This window comes from Pinus tabuliformis, chromosome 8 (genome assembly GCF_031772625.1).
Source record: "Pinus tabuliformis cultivar Carrire ecotype Pingquan chromosome 8, CPIR1, whole genome shotgun sequence".
Classification (NCBI taxonomy): Eukaryota; Viridiplantae; Streptophyta; class Pinopsida; order Pinales; family Pinaceae; genus Pinus; species Pinus tabuliformis.
Window position 1 is genome coordinate 158,472,246 of NC_142294.1, and position 15,561 is coordinate 158,487,806.

Below are 15,561 nucleotides of genomic sequence, written 5' to 3' on the forward strand. Positions count from 1 at the left end.
GTACTTGGAAATTCTCAATCTGAATAATTCTCATAAGAAGAGTCCGATTGGTAACCCATCTATTTAGCATCATATCATCCAGCATTGTCACATAAAAAGGCCTTGACTAACAACTCTATCTCCCTACAATATCAGAGCACAATGTTGGTGATACCAATGACTTATAGATACCATCATCATTGTCTCTCAAGGTACATACCCCACTCAAGAGTTCATAGAGTATGTCCTTCCAGGATTATTCTTCTCTTGGATTCCCAGTCCTCAAAGAATATTGGTCCTCTTCGACTACTCTTATCTTGGATGCCCTACCTCATCCTCAAAGAATATCGGACGGGAGATTCTTACCTAATCCTCCATTATTTCATCCCAAATTGAAGAAAAGAATGATGTGTTTATCTCTCCCTCTCCACTAGGGAGGATACACCCAATCCTATAAAGGAATGTACCTAAGCTCCCTCTAAACCAAGGACTTGTCCAAGATCCCTTTTAACCAGGGACTTGCTTCCAATAGAAACATTTTGCCTTTGGTGGAGACCACGGGACCTTTATATGCTTGAAGAGTTGCACCTTATGATGTCATGATTTTCATTTGTATCAATATGGATGCTTAATATTTTGGTACTTCTTCGTAGGGCATTGGCCATCCGTTACTTTCCTTCATGAACCATGTCAGTCATGTCATCCTTTTCTCCATCAGAAAGTGGCCTTCTAATCCACATATAGCTTTTCTTCATACATCTACCTCTTCCAAGTCATGTTTCCTTTAGGATCTTTCATTCAACCACATGAGTACTAGTTGTAGGTAACATCTACAACTCTCTTTCAGTGGTCATGTATCAATCCATCCAGATGTTGTTCAAAAAATAAAAAATGAATATAAAATCAAAGTTACCTTTTGTGATGGCCTTTCATCATGACATGTTGTTTGAAACATCAACATCCTACACATTCATAAGCACATCTCCAATAATTTCAATGTCAAGGGACTCCTTTTTTTACAGACCTTATCAGGGTCTTCATGATTTCTTTATGGAGATATCATGGTGAATTCTTCTAGTCATCGGATGTTGATTTCCTTTTCCAATTGACCATAGTTTCACTTTTCATGATCACTTCTTTCTTTCTTCACATATTTCTCCCCATGAAATTTCATCCATAGTTCCTTCATCTTTGTCGACCTCCTCATATTCCATATGAGGACATATTATGTTGATTTCATCTAGTCATTATATACGAACCATGCCTTCATGTATCTTTCCAAGAAAAGAGACCCCTTTTATTTTATCATGCTCATGAGACAGAGAATTTACCCATGCAACCATGTGATTACATGGCTCAACCAAAATACATTCATACATACCTTTTTCCTTCTTTTGGTCATCTAGGATTCCATCAACATCTTCCTTTCCTTACTTGAAAGTTCTGCATTTTTCTGTCGTCGTACCATCATCCTTCTTAAACCATGAATCCCATACTAGATGGAATTCTTAGTGAGACACTTGCTTTTCCCAAGAGAGGTGAACCTTGTGATGAAGATTCCAACAAAGGATCTTGATTATCCTCATCCTACAAAGTGATATTTTCTAATGATGATGATGTATGATGAACTCTATGCTAGATGACTTTCTTCTACCCATAAGTACTACTTATGCTTTTAATGAGGTTACCAAGAGCCACTTCTTTTCTATGATGATGGCTACATCTATGTAGACTTCTACTTCAACTATCTTTCAAGCTTCTATGAAGATGTCATGAGCTATTACTTTAATCATATGCTTATAATATGATGAATCCTATCATACTTTACAATGATTTCTATCTCACTATAATTATTTAACCATAATAGAGGTCTTCCACCTTCTACTTCTTGTTATGAACCAGGCATCGATAGTTCTACAATTACATCTGAGGATCTAAGCATATGTATAGTTCCCTCCTTCCATCATGTTTCTTTAAAAAAGGATCAACACATCCATCTTTATGTCTTGTAGCTGTAATATTTATTGACAAGCACCCTAAGCAAAGTATACGATACCAAAACATGATGTCAAGTTATATTTCTAGGGATTTTCATGCAATCAATAGGTCATCCTAGGGTTTCTTAAGTTCAAACCCTAGATCATATTATTTTCTCTTCATGTCATACTAGGGTTTATCCCATGCCCTATAATCCTAACAAACCCTAGAAATCAAATCATAGGGAACAAGTACCTTAATATTAGGGTTTCTAATTACTAGGGTTTTTTATGAACCATTTATAGTAAAAAATACAAACCCTAAAGCCATAAATTCAACCCTAAAACATATTATGATGAACCCTTGATTAAAAAATATCATACATACTTCATGGTTTCCTACCTATAGTGTTCTGCACTTTCGGATGCTATGGTTCCTTCGAAAAGGTTTTGTACTCTTTGTTGACCTTTTTCCATTTTCCAGACTTCCTTTCAATGAGACTTTAACCGGGGATATTATTGTTCTTCTAATGGGACTTTCATCTCCAAGAGTTCCTTTAATATGTAGTATGATTGTAGTTCTTCTCTGCTACCTTGATGGCAACAAGACTTCTTTTCTACTAAACTTCATAATGGAGATTCTTATTGTTGCACTTATTTACTGCTTGTAGTTCCTTGATTTGACTTCTTACCAGAGAATATATATGATTATCAAGGAAATTCCATTGGAAGGTCAGCCTTGACTGGTCGTGTTACAAAGAACAAGTATATATGATTGGCATCTGCACTCTTAGTGCCACAAAAATTTGATTCACCACAAATTCAGATTTTGCAATTAGTGATAGAAAATATGAATCATCTTAATGGCCTTCTTGAGGAGATAGATCCTTCTTGAGGATGCCTAGAAAATTTGGCTCTCTGGTTGCTACAGATGATTTGGAGATGCAAAACAATCTTCCTTTTTAAAGCTCATATGTTTTCTCTTCCTGCTAAAATATTTAGTCTGCTTTAAATATTTGAATTAGGCCTTCGGACTCTTGAAACAGGGATATAGTATCCCTCAAAAATCACTCTATTATGCACACATTTTGGAGGTCTACTTACTTGGTGAAGGGTTAATGTTATAGCCAGAACTTTTCTTAACTTTGGAATGAGTTTAGTTCCTTTCAATGACTTGATAGAGAGATATATTTCATTGTAACTTCTTTGTTATTTTGAGATCAGACCTTGAAATTTTTTTTGCCCAAAATTTTATCAAGCCTTTTTCTTGAACTTTACCCTTAAGTATCCCTTCTTGAAGATTTGATGTCCTCTTTGATGCCTTGAATTTTCTTGATACTCCTTTTGATGACTTTCTTCAAGGTGCCTTTCCTTATCTTGTTACCTTAGTTTGGATACCATGTTGATAAATCTAGGAGCAACAAGATGGGTGATTTCTCTTAATTTGATAACTTCTTGTGATGAATTTTACTTCTCTTAATTAGATTCTTATTTTAACTTGATTAATATTGTGTTCCTTTCATCAAACTATTACCAAAACATAAAGAACAATGAGATAAGAGGACACAAGGTACAGGAAATCAACCAGGGCCAAAACCTCTCCTAATGAGAGGAAAACTCACAAGAATTCTTCTCTTCTTATAGAATCAATTGAAAAATTCAAAGACCTATGACCCTTGAACAAAAATTCCTCCAAGGCCAAGTCACAATTCTTCTTGAAAACTTGACTTCTAGTAAAGTCAACCCAAGTCTCTTAGCTTTAAACCTATTTTCACTTCATGAGCTCAGACCTACACCTTGATTGTGAGTTTCGGCCCTTCTTGCAGTAACCCTAGCTTGCATATGCGACAAAAAATATGGTGAAGATAGCTTATCTTCTCCTTCGCTTGGGCAACAACCATTTCTTCAATAACTCAGCTTGAGTATCAGTGCTTCTTCCACCCTTCGCTTGCATTCTTAACTGACTGTGATTTTGATTTGATGTAGGTGATATGATGCCCTAGCTACAACCTGCACATGTGAGAAATTACCCATAAATAGACCTCAGAGAATACTTCTTCTTCCTCTTCTTGTCCCCTCCTTTCTTCGCTATCTTTTGTACTTTTGATCGAGCTTCTGGTGTGAGATTGGATACCCCTTAAAGGTGGTCAACTAGCCTTGTATATATATACTTCTTCTATAGGCTCAATAGGCCAACATGATCTTCTTTTGCAGGACGACGTGTATTTCTTTGAAGCCCAACTTGATGTGACATCATGACAAGGTCTTGGAGGGTTTTCTTGACATATTTGACTATACAAAATTTTTATTTACAAGATGTAACATGCCCAAATGGGTCTTCCATACATGAAAATGACTCAATTGACTTTATGACAAATCTAGAAGCACATAATGGGTGCTTGACCTAAAATAAATTTTCGTTTAGCATGAAACCCATGCCTCAAGAAAAACAATAATAAATTTATTTTTCTCTTTTCATTAAATACATAAAATCATGATTGCATATGTCATTATGAAGACCGAACCTAGTTACATATTTCAACACTCCCTCTTAACTAGGGAGGTATTCATAATCCATAAAAGGTACTTGAACATTCTCAATTTGAAGAATTCTCATAAGAAGGGTCAGATTGGTAACCCATCTATTTAGCATCATATCATCCAACATTGTCACATAGCAAGGCCTTGACTAACAACTCTATCTCTCCACAAGATCAGAGCACAATGTTGGTCATTGTCTTTCAAGGTACATATCCCACCCAAGTGTTCACAGAGTATTTCCTTCCAGGATTCTTCTTATCTTGGATTCCCATTCCTCAAAGAATATTGGTCCTCTTCGACTACTCTTATCTTGGATGCCCTAATTCATCTTGAAAGAGTATCAGATGCCAGATGCTTACCCAATCCTCCATTATTTCTTCCCAAAGTGAAGATAAGAATGATGTGTCTATCTCTCCCTCTCAACTAGGGAGGATATACCCATTCCTATAAAGGAATGTACCTAATCTCCCTCTTAACCAAGGACTTGTCCAAGATTGCTTTTAACGAAGGAATTGCTTCCAATAGCAACTTTATGCCTTTGGTGGAGATAATGGGACCTTTATATGCTTGAATAGATCCTCCTTCCAATGTCATGATTTTCATTTTTATCATTATGGATCCTTCATATTTTGGGACTTCTTTGTAGGGCATTTTCCATCTGTTACTTTCCTTCATGAACCATGCCAGTCATGTCATCCTTTTCTTCATCGAAAAGTGATCTTTTAATCCACATATGGCTTTTCTTCATATAACTACCTCTTCCAAGTCATGTTTACATTAGGATATTTCATCCAACCACATGAGTACTAGTTGTAGGTAACATCTATAACTCTCTTTCAGTAGCCTTGTATCAATCATCTAGAGGTTGTTCAAAAAACAAAAAATGAATATAAAATCAAAGTTACCTTTTGTGATGGACTTTCGTCATGACATGTTGTTTGAAACATCAACATCTTTCACATTCATAAGCACATCTACATGAATTTCAATGTCAAGGGATTCATTTTTTTACAGACCTTATCAGGGTCTTCATGCTTTCTTTATGGAGATATAATGGTCAATTATTCTAGTCATTGGATGTTGATTTCCTTTTCCACGTGACCATAGTTTCACTTTTCACGATCACTTCTTTCTTTCTTCGCATATTTCTCCCCATGAACTTTCATCCATAGTTCCTTCATCTTTTTCAACCACCTCATATTCCATATGAGGACATATTGTGTTGAATTCATCTAGTCATTATATGTGAACCATGCCTTCATGTATCCTTCCAAGCAAAGAGACCCCTTTTCTTTTATCATGCTCACGAGACAGAGCGTTTACTCGTGAAACCATATGAATACATGACCCAACCAAAATACATGCTTACATACCTTTTTCCTTCTTTTGGTCATCTAGGATTCCATTAACAACTTCCTTTACTTACTTGAAAGTTCAACATTTTTTCTCTCACCATACCATCGTCCTTCTTAAACCATGAATCCCATAATAGATTTAATTCTTAGTGAGACACTTGCTTTTCCCAAGAGAGGTGAACCTTCTAATGAATATTCCAATGAAGGATCTTGATTATCCTCATCCTGCAAAATGATATTTTCTAATGATGATCATGTATGATGAACTCTATGCTAGATGACTTTATTCTACCCATAAGCACTACTTATGCTTTTAATGAGGTTACCAAGAGCCACTTCTTTTCTATGATCATGGCTACATCTATGTAGACTTCTACTTCATCTATCTTTCAATCTTCTATAAAGATGTCATGAGCTCTTGCTTTAATCATATGCTTCTAATATGATGCATCATATCATACTTTATAGTGATTTCTATCTAATTGTAATTATTTAACCATAGTAGAGGTCTTCCACCTTCTACTTCTTCTTATGAGCCAAGCATCCATAGTTCTACAATTACATATGAGGATCTAAGGGTCCATATAGTTCCATCCTTCCATCATGTTTCTTAAAACAAAGGATCATCCCATCCATATTTATGTCTTATAGGTGTAATATTTATTGACAAGAACCCTAAGCAAAGTATATGATACCAAAACATGATGTCAAGTTATATTTATAGGGATTTTCATGCAATCAAGAGGTCATCGTAGGGTTTCTTAAGTTCAAACCCTACATCACATTATTTTCTCTTCATGTCATACTAGGGTTTATCCCATCCCATATAATCCTAAGAAACCCTAGACATCAAATCATAGGGAACAAGTAGCTTAATATTAGGGTTTCCAATTACTAGGGTTTCTTATGAACCATTTATAGTTCAAAATACAAACCCTAGAGCTATAACTTCAACCCTAAAACATATTATGATGGACCCTTGATTAAAAAATATCAAACATACCTCATGGTTTCCTACTTGTAGCATTCTGCACTTTTCAGATGCTATGGTTCCTTAAAAAAGGTATCGTACCCTTTGTTGGCCCTTTTCCATTTTCCATACTTCCTTTTAATGAGACTTTAACTAGGGATATTATTTTTCTTTTGATGGGACTTGCATCTCCAAGAGTTCCTTTAAGATGTAGTGTGACTGTAGTTCTCCTCTGCTACCTTGATGGCTACAAGATTTCTTTTCTACTAAACTTCATAATGGAGATTCTTCCTGTTGCACTTATTTACTGCTTGTAGTTCCTTGGTTTAACCGCTTACCCTATAATATATATGATTATCAAGGCAATTCTATTGGAAGGTTGGAATTGACTAGTTGTGTTACAGAGAACAAGTATATATGATTGGCGTCTGCACTCTTAGTGCCACAAAAATTTGATTCACCAAAAATTCAGATTTTGTAATTAGTGATAGAAAATATGAATCATCTTAATGGTCTTCTTGAGGAGATCAATCCTTCTTGAGGATGCCTAGAAATTAGGCTTTGTGGTTGCTACAAACGATTTGGAGATGCAAAACAACCTTCTTTTTCAAGGCTCAGAGGTTTTCTCTTCCTTATAAATGATTTAGACTGTTTTGAATATTTGACTTCGGCCTTCAACCTCTTGAAACATTGATATAGTATCCCTCACAAATTACTCTATTATGCACACATTTTGGAGGTCTACTTACTTGGTTAAGGGCTTATTTTGTAGCTAGAACTTTGCTTAACTTTGGAATGCGTTTAGTTCCTTTCAATGACTTGATAGAGAGACATATTTCACTATAACTTCTTTGTTATTTTGAGATCAGACCTTGAGAACTTTTTTTTCCCAAAATTTTATCAAGCCTTTTTCTTGAACTCAACCCTTAAGTATCCCTTCTTGAAGATTTGATGTCCTCTTTGATGCCTTCAATTTTCTTGATACTCCTTTTTATGTCTTTCTTCAAGCTGCCTTTCTTTAATGTTGAGAAATCTAGGGGCAACAAGATGGGGGATTTCTCTTATTTTGATAACTGCTTGTGATGACTTTTACTTCTCTTAATTAGATTCTTCTTTTAACTTGATTATTATTGTGTTCCTTTCATCAAACTGTTACCAAAACATAAAGAACAATGCTACACGAGGACACAAGATATAGGCGATCATCTAGGGCCAAAACCTCTCCTAATGAGAGGAAAACCCACAAGAATTATTCTCTTCTTATAGAACTTCAATTGACAAATTCCAAGGCCTGTGACCCTTGAAAAAAAACTCCTCCAAGACCAAGTCAAAATTCTTCTTGAAGACTCGAATTCGAGCAAAGTTAACCCAAGTCTCTTAGCTTTAAATCTATCTTCACTTCATGAGCTTAGACCTGCACCTTGAATGTGATTTTCAACCCTTCCTACAGTAACCCTAGCTTGCACATGTGACAAAAAATATGGTGAATATAGCTTCTCTTCTCCTTCGCTTGGGCAACAACCCTTTCATCAATAACTCAGCTTGAGTATGAGTGCTTCTTCCACCCTTCGCTTGGCTTCTTGACTGATTGTGATTTTGATTTGATGTAGGTGATATGGTGCCCTAGCTGCAACCCACACGTGCGAGAAATTACCCATAAATAGACCTCATAAAATACTTCTTCTTCCTCGTCTTGTCCTCTCCTTTATTTACTATGTTTTGTACTTTTGATCGAGCTTCTAGTGTGAGCTCGGATACCCCTTAAAGGTTGTCGACTAGCCTTTTATATATATACTTCTTCTACAGTCTCAATAGGCCGACTTGATCTTCTTATGCAGGCTGACGCGTATTCCTTTGAATGACAACTTGATGTGACATTGTGACAAGGTCTTGGAGGGTTTTCTTGCCATATTTGACTATACAAAATTTTTCTTTACAAGATGTAACATGCCCAAATGGGTCTTCCATACATGACAATGACTCAATTGACTTTATGACAAACCTAGAAGCACTCAATGGGTTCTTGACCTAAAATAATTTGTCCTTGAGCATGAAACCTATTCCTAAACAACAACAATAATAAATTTATTTTTCTCTATTCATTAAATACATAAAATCATGATTACATATGTCATTATGAAGACCGAACCTAGTTACATATTTCAACGCTAATTGTGCCTAAATTCAAATAGTGCCTTGGTGATACTATATGTTTATTGATAGTAAAATGGTGACATTTTTGTACACCATTTAGTGGGTAAAAGTTCAAATATTGTAGTGTTAATAAATAGAACAAGCACAAAACAAGAATAGAATTTGGTGAAAAATGCTTTAAGCCATATTCAACACTTATATTAATATCACGATATCAACTTATAGTACATGAATTTTGGCCATTTCTAGATTTAAGTCTCATTGAAAACTCATCGGTGAATATTGAGAACACCTCATTAATAGATAAGGATGACTCATAAAAATGTGGTCTCAAACATTGTGATTGTTCAAGTAATTATAGTGTAACATTCTCCCCTCAATCACAAGTTTAAATAATTATACTAGTAAATCAACATAAACTAGTGCATAAACTTGTATCATCTTCAATATGAAACTTCTCAACATAGCTTCAATGAAAATATGCTTTAAAAATCATCAATATCTAGATGTTGAATAGTTCATCGTAAATGAACTATGAAAGAGAGTAAAATTTCTAGATGTTAACAATTGCCATGTTTGAACATTCTTTTGAAAATTCCGGTGAACAAATAGGATCACCATTCTACTATTAGTGAAGAAATAGTGTCATTGAATACAATTAGGTATCAAAAATCTCAATGAGTACTTGATTTGACTGTATATAGCTTGTTGAGGAGATTAATTATTCTAGAATTCCCAAACGCTGATTGAATTTTGATTGATAGAAATTTGAAACTTGAAGCTTGTATGTGGAAAGGATGAAAACTTGAATTTAGGACTTCAATTACTAAGCATTGTATTTGGTGGTTTTTGTTGGTTAACCACTAACAATTTGAGTTGAATAATGTGACAATTTTTGTTGATTACTAACCATTGTGATGGAGTAGTTTTGGTTGACCACTAACCACTTTTCAAAATATGCTCCCCACTTGAAGATGTTGGAGAATGTCTTGTTGTTTTATCTATTTTTTTATAAATGTACTCCCCACTTGAGGTGTAGAGAGTACCATATTTGAGTCGAAATTGAATTCCAAAGACACGTAGAACTAGGCCCCAATAATGCCCAAAATTTTCCTCGCGAATAGCTATTTGAAAGAATTTTTGTTTAGTTATTCTTCCATTCAACTATGTCTTTACCTATGTTTGGACTAGACGATAAAACTTATGTAACTTCTTGAGTTAGTTCCAAAATCAAGAATTTATCGTTCCATAATGAATTATTTTCTTTTTTATCATCCTTCTTTTTGACATTTTTTTCAATAGATAAATTTTCTTCCCACAATAAAGACAATGATGGAGATCAAGACGCTGATTTTTCATGTGACCAACTATATGACAATGTTGACACTAAAGTTTTTATTCAATATTTTGATCATTTAGTGTATCGATTGCCTCATGCACTTTTAAAGTCTTCAAAACTTCATCAGAAAATCATGTTCTGACAAATTGAACCAATTTAGAGTAACACAAAATATGAAAGCTATTGTCTGCCATATCCCAAACAATGTTGTGAATTAGGGTTATCTCATGTGGTTGGGCGGAATGGTTGTTATATTCCCCACCTAGGTTCAAATCCCTGCTAGTGACATGATGAACATTGTTGTAATGGCTTCATGCTTATGCGTATTGTTGTAATGACTTCGTGCATATGAATATTGTTGTATCGGGTTCATGCCTTGTGAAATATTAAGTGAGTATACTTGTGTGTTGAATTGATACCAATAATCTCACTCTAGCCCTCGGGTTGAGGAGGAAGGCGATTCCTTTCCTTGGGAAAAAATATCATAAACTACGTTGACATTTTTTACAAAGAAATTCTTCCCAAGGTTTGACAATCATCTTGGAAAATTCATTATGCAATTCTTGATTTCCTTCTTTTGCATCATCAAATTCATGTTTGTTACTACTACTACCACTTTGTGGTTCTATTTGTGATTCATTTTAAACAAGGCTTTTCTTCATCAATTCCATCTCATAACTTAAAGAGGAATTCCAAATCATATTTTGTCTTGTCTATGTGTCAAGCATTAAGTTATGGTATCATGAGTAGCATTAACCTTTTACATTAGGTCATATGTATCACAAGTTGCACTAGCTTTTTGTATTAGATCCTTTTCTATCACAAATTGTATCACTCTTTTGTATGGGGTCATTTGTTGCATATGTTGCATCAACCATGTCATCAATTCGCTGTCATTTTTAAATTAATTTTAGCTTGTGCTACAACCAACTGAGCTTTCATATCAATTTAATTTTGAAAATCAATAACCCAATTATGTAATTCATGTTTATAGTCATGCAATCTCTTAATTGCTTGATGGATGTTTTATAAATGCTTTCCTCTTTTACCCAATTGTAATTTGCACTTATCATGTTCACTTGTACTTGTTTTCTAGCACTTTTTTTTTCTTATATCACACTCACTTGGTGTTGGATACTATTAATAATGCACCCAACTTGTCATTTTTACAATGATTTAACTTTTAACCCCTTTATTCACTTTCATGTGGGCCCTTTTTCACAATTTCCACAATTGATATTTGACTTGAAAACACTTTATTGCCTTTGAAAGGTTTTGCAACTCTACTCTTTTTACAATTCAATGATGCAACCTATGATGCCTCAATGTCAATTACTCAACAAACTAATGATAAAAAATATGTTCAAACTATTTTGTCGTGGATCAATTGAAGCGTATTTTATCATTTGACAATGTTCAATGATAATTAAACAGAATTTAGTCTTGTTACATGCTTTGCATGATTAAGATAGTTTGTTAACCTCTTGTTATTTTGCGCATCATGTAGTGTTTGTCAAATTAAATGTGTGTTGCACTAAACATAAGCAACTAAGAAATAGTAGCACACCCATACAAATGTCAGACTCTGTTTACTCATAAGACTAGACTACGATCTATGAAACCACAACCAAGGACATATAAGCCATTAATATCACCTGAGGATTGTACTTGACTTGGGCCACACAAATCCTTAACATGGCTGGATATTTTTTTTGGTGTCTCCTTCTAATCACCATGAGCGTCAAACCTTGGCCACCTTATAGAATGGAAACCTCAAAATCCAATGTGAAATTTAACATCCTCAATACTTTGTTAATAATGTGGCTAAAAACAATTTGAATTCTTCAATGTGCTTTCTCATTCACTATTTTTTTTTTTGACAAAATTTCAAGTATGTTTGGAGGCAAAAATCATTGGGAAACAATATTCAATGACCACTTTTGTAAATACACCACTCGTTGACATTCATATAGACTTATTTCCTATTGAATTTCAAAATAAAGCACTCTTCTTTTGGTGTTATATCCATTGGATAAATAATGAATATCAAATAAAATTACTTTTTACTAAGTAATTGTGCCTTACTTTCCCATAGTTGAAATCTAATGACAATTTCATTCTATTAGTGTTCCATATTTAATGTTTAGATTATTTTATTTTTTAATAAATTTTTACTTTCCAATAGTTAAAATCTAATAATAATTCTACCTCGTGTTAGATATTCAATATTTAAATTATCTTTTTTTAATAAATCTTTTATTTTTAATAAATCAAATAATTTTCATCTTTAAAATCAGGGACAAAAATCCATAGACCAAGTCCCTATAAATAAAACCCTAGCATAGTTAAAAAAGGACTGAACACAATTCCCCTCCCATATGGGAATATAGGGTTAAAAAAGGAGAGAAGGTTGTTTGAATGTTTTTATACCAGGATCCATAAATAGTTAAATCCACGTGTTGATTAATTAATATGTAATTGGATCTAATTGTTGCTCCATAAATAGTTAAATCTAATGTGTTGATTAGCTAATCTGTAGTTGGATCTAATTGCTCTGTAGCTACTAATGAAGAAAATAATATATAATTATTTGAGTTGAAACCAAGGCAGCCAGTTCCAATGTTGGCATTGTAACAATGGCATAACAAAAAGAAAGAAAGAAAGAAATTATTTTAATGTCTACGAGGCTAAAGATAACGTATGGGACATATTGCTTCTTCATTTGTTTGATGTATTAGACCCTTTTTCAATGAAGCTTCACAATAAATGCTCCTAGCTTCTCAACAAACCCCTCACTAAATAGATTATCCCAAGAGTTAGCTGCTAGCAATCTGCATAACTTTCCCTATTGTTTTTGAAGGCCTCACATTCTAAAATGAAATGTTTTTCTATTTCGACTTTTCCAGAATAACAAAAAATGCATACTCTTTCCTCCCACACTTCTTGTTTCACAATGGAGTTGATGAGAATTAGTCTTTAATTGAGCAATAATATTTTTGGCTCGCCAAGAGATATTGGCCTCTATGTATGCTTTTGGTTGATGATTATGAGTGGGATTAAACACTTCAATATAGTACTTTTTCTTTTTTCTAACTCCTTATCCCAAGTACGCTTGTGGAACTTATCCATGACAAAAGATTTTATCTCTTTGTTGTTTATGTGACGTGTTCAAGCAAATACCCCATTTACTAAACCATTTGTTATTTTGTTGCTTCCAAGTTTTTTTTTTGCACAATGTCATTAAAGACAACCTTAGACCATCTACTCTCTTCCATTTTCTCATTTTCTTAAAATACCTTATGACTCACACCATAGCAATTGCTTCAATAGGAGCAACCTTGGTTTCATTTAACAAGATAATATAAGGAACTGCACTTTTAACCTTGAATTTATTTGTAATCAAACGCTTCCAATTTTTCTCAATTTGTCTCCATTGCATGTCGGATGTACTGTTGGCCCATAGTTCACAACCATAGAGAATCACTGGAATCAATAGGCACCCAAAAAGAGTTTGAGTGGTTTTCCAGTCCCATAACTTTGCCTCTCTACACCTATTTTCAAAGGCATAAAATGCTTTCCAACCCCCCAAAGTTCTTTTCTTTCTACAACCATCCCAACTTAGATTTTTGTTGAAGTCAATTCCGAGGTATTTGTAATCCGCAACTTCTTCCAGAATGTTGCCTTCAAAGTAGAACTTATGTTGGTTATGTTTTTTTTTTTAATAGAGAAAACCACTACTTTCGTTTTGTTGATACTGACTTGCATCCCCACTCTTCTACAAAAATGCTCAAGGGATAGTAAGTGCTCTTACAAATCAAGAGCTGATTTAGCAATCAAAATAAGGTCATCTGCATACAAAAGAAGCCTTATAACAAACTTGCCCAAATGGATACCATCATCTCTTTGCGAATTTAACCACTCCTCAAGCTTGTTGATATATAAACCAAAAAGGGTAGGAGACAATGGGCAACCTTGCTTGACCCCGACATCACTTCTAAAACTTTCATAAATGCCTGTTGAAGTTCTAATTTTGACTTTCACCTCTTCATACAACCTATGCATAGTTGTTCTCAAATGTTACGAAACCCCAAGTTCCTTCATTCTGTGCCAAAGCTTATCCCAAGGAACCGTGTCAAACGCTTTTCTAAAATAAACAAAGCAACAAAAGACTTCTTCATTTTTATCCCAAACTTTTTCAATGATGTGCCTTAAAGTTATACCATGATCAAATGTGGAATGTTTAGGTCTAAAACCTGCCTGCCCTTTAGCATGCTTATCTCTTTCTTCTGCCCACTTACTAATTTTATTTTCTAGCATGCTTCCAAATAGCTTTGCAAACAAAGGGTTTATCATGATGGTCCTATAATTGTAGGGATTATTGACATCACTGCTCTTGAAAAGAGGTATTTCCATACTAGTTGTCCAATCTGTGGGGAGCCCCTATTGTATGATGTTGTTGAAATTTTTTGTAATGTGAGGTGCAAGGATCTTTGAGCCCCACTTTAGATATTTTGCTTGGAGTTCAACAAATTCTTTTGCTTTACAAAAACCCAACTTCTTGATACCCATCTCTACCTCTTGCACCATGAAGAGTTCAATATTAGTGTTGATCAAGGGGGGAGGGTCAACCTTGCGATCCTGCTCATAGAGTTGTCTTGCATAGTCAAACCATTTAAAAATTGTAATACTATTTCCAGTTTGTATCTTTCTCGGATGGAGCTCATTCCAAAATAATTTGGGATTATTTTTCCCAAGGAAGATTAGTTCTTCCCTTCTTGAAACCATGAAATCGATTTTTTTCTTGCTTAATAACTGCTTGTAAGTTTTGAGCTTTATGTTATCCATGTTTGACTCTTTACACATTCTCCTTGCCTTTTTTGCATTCCTCGTCAAACCAAGCATTAATCGGAAAACAATTTGTTTCAGACTTCTTAATTTTTGCTCTTTTGCACTCTGCAAGTGCGCATTGAATTAAATGTGTTAATTCATGACTATGAAGGCCGTGAATTGTGATTTTCTCCTTCTCGAAGAGCCTCTCTAGCGTTATTTCAAAGGTATTCCAATTTTTTGAGTCAAAAGAATTTTGCCCTTTGGGAGATTTTGTTGGACATGCTAAATTTTTTACTCTAATTGTATATTTCCAATCCAAGAGAAACTTAAATAAATTGTCTTGTGATTTGATTTTAAGTCCCACAGCTGATCTCCAATCAAAACTCCTCCATTTTCTCACACAAACCATGCAAACAA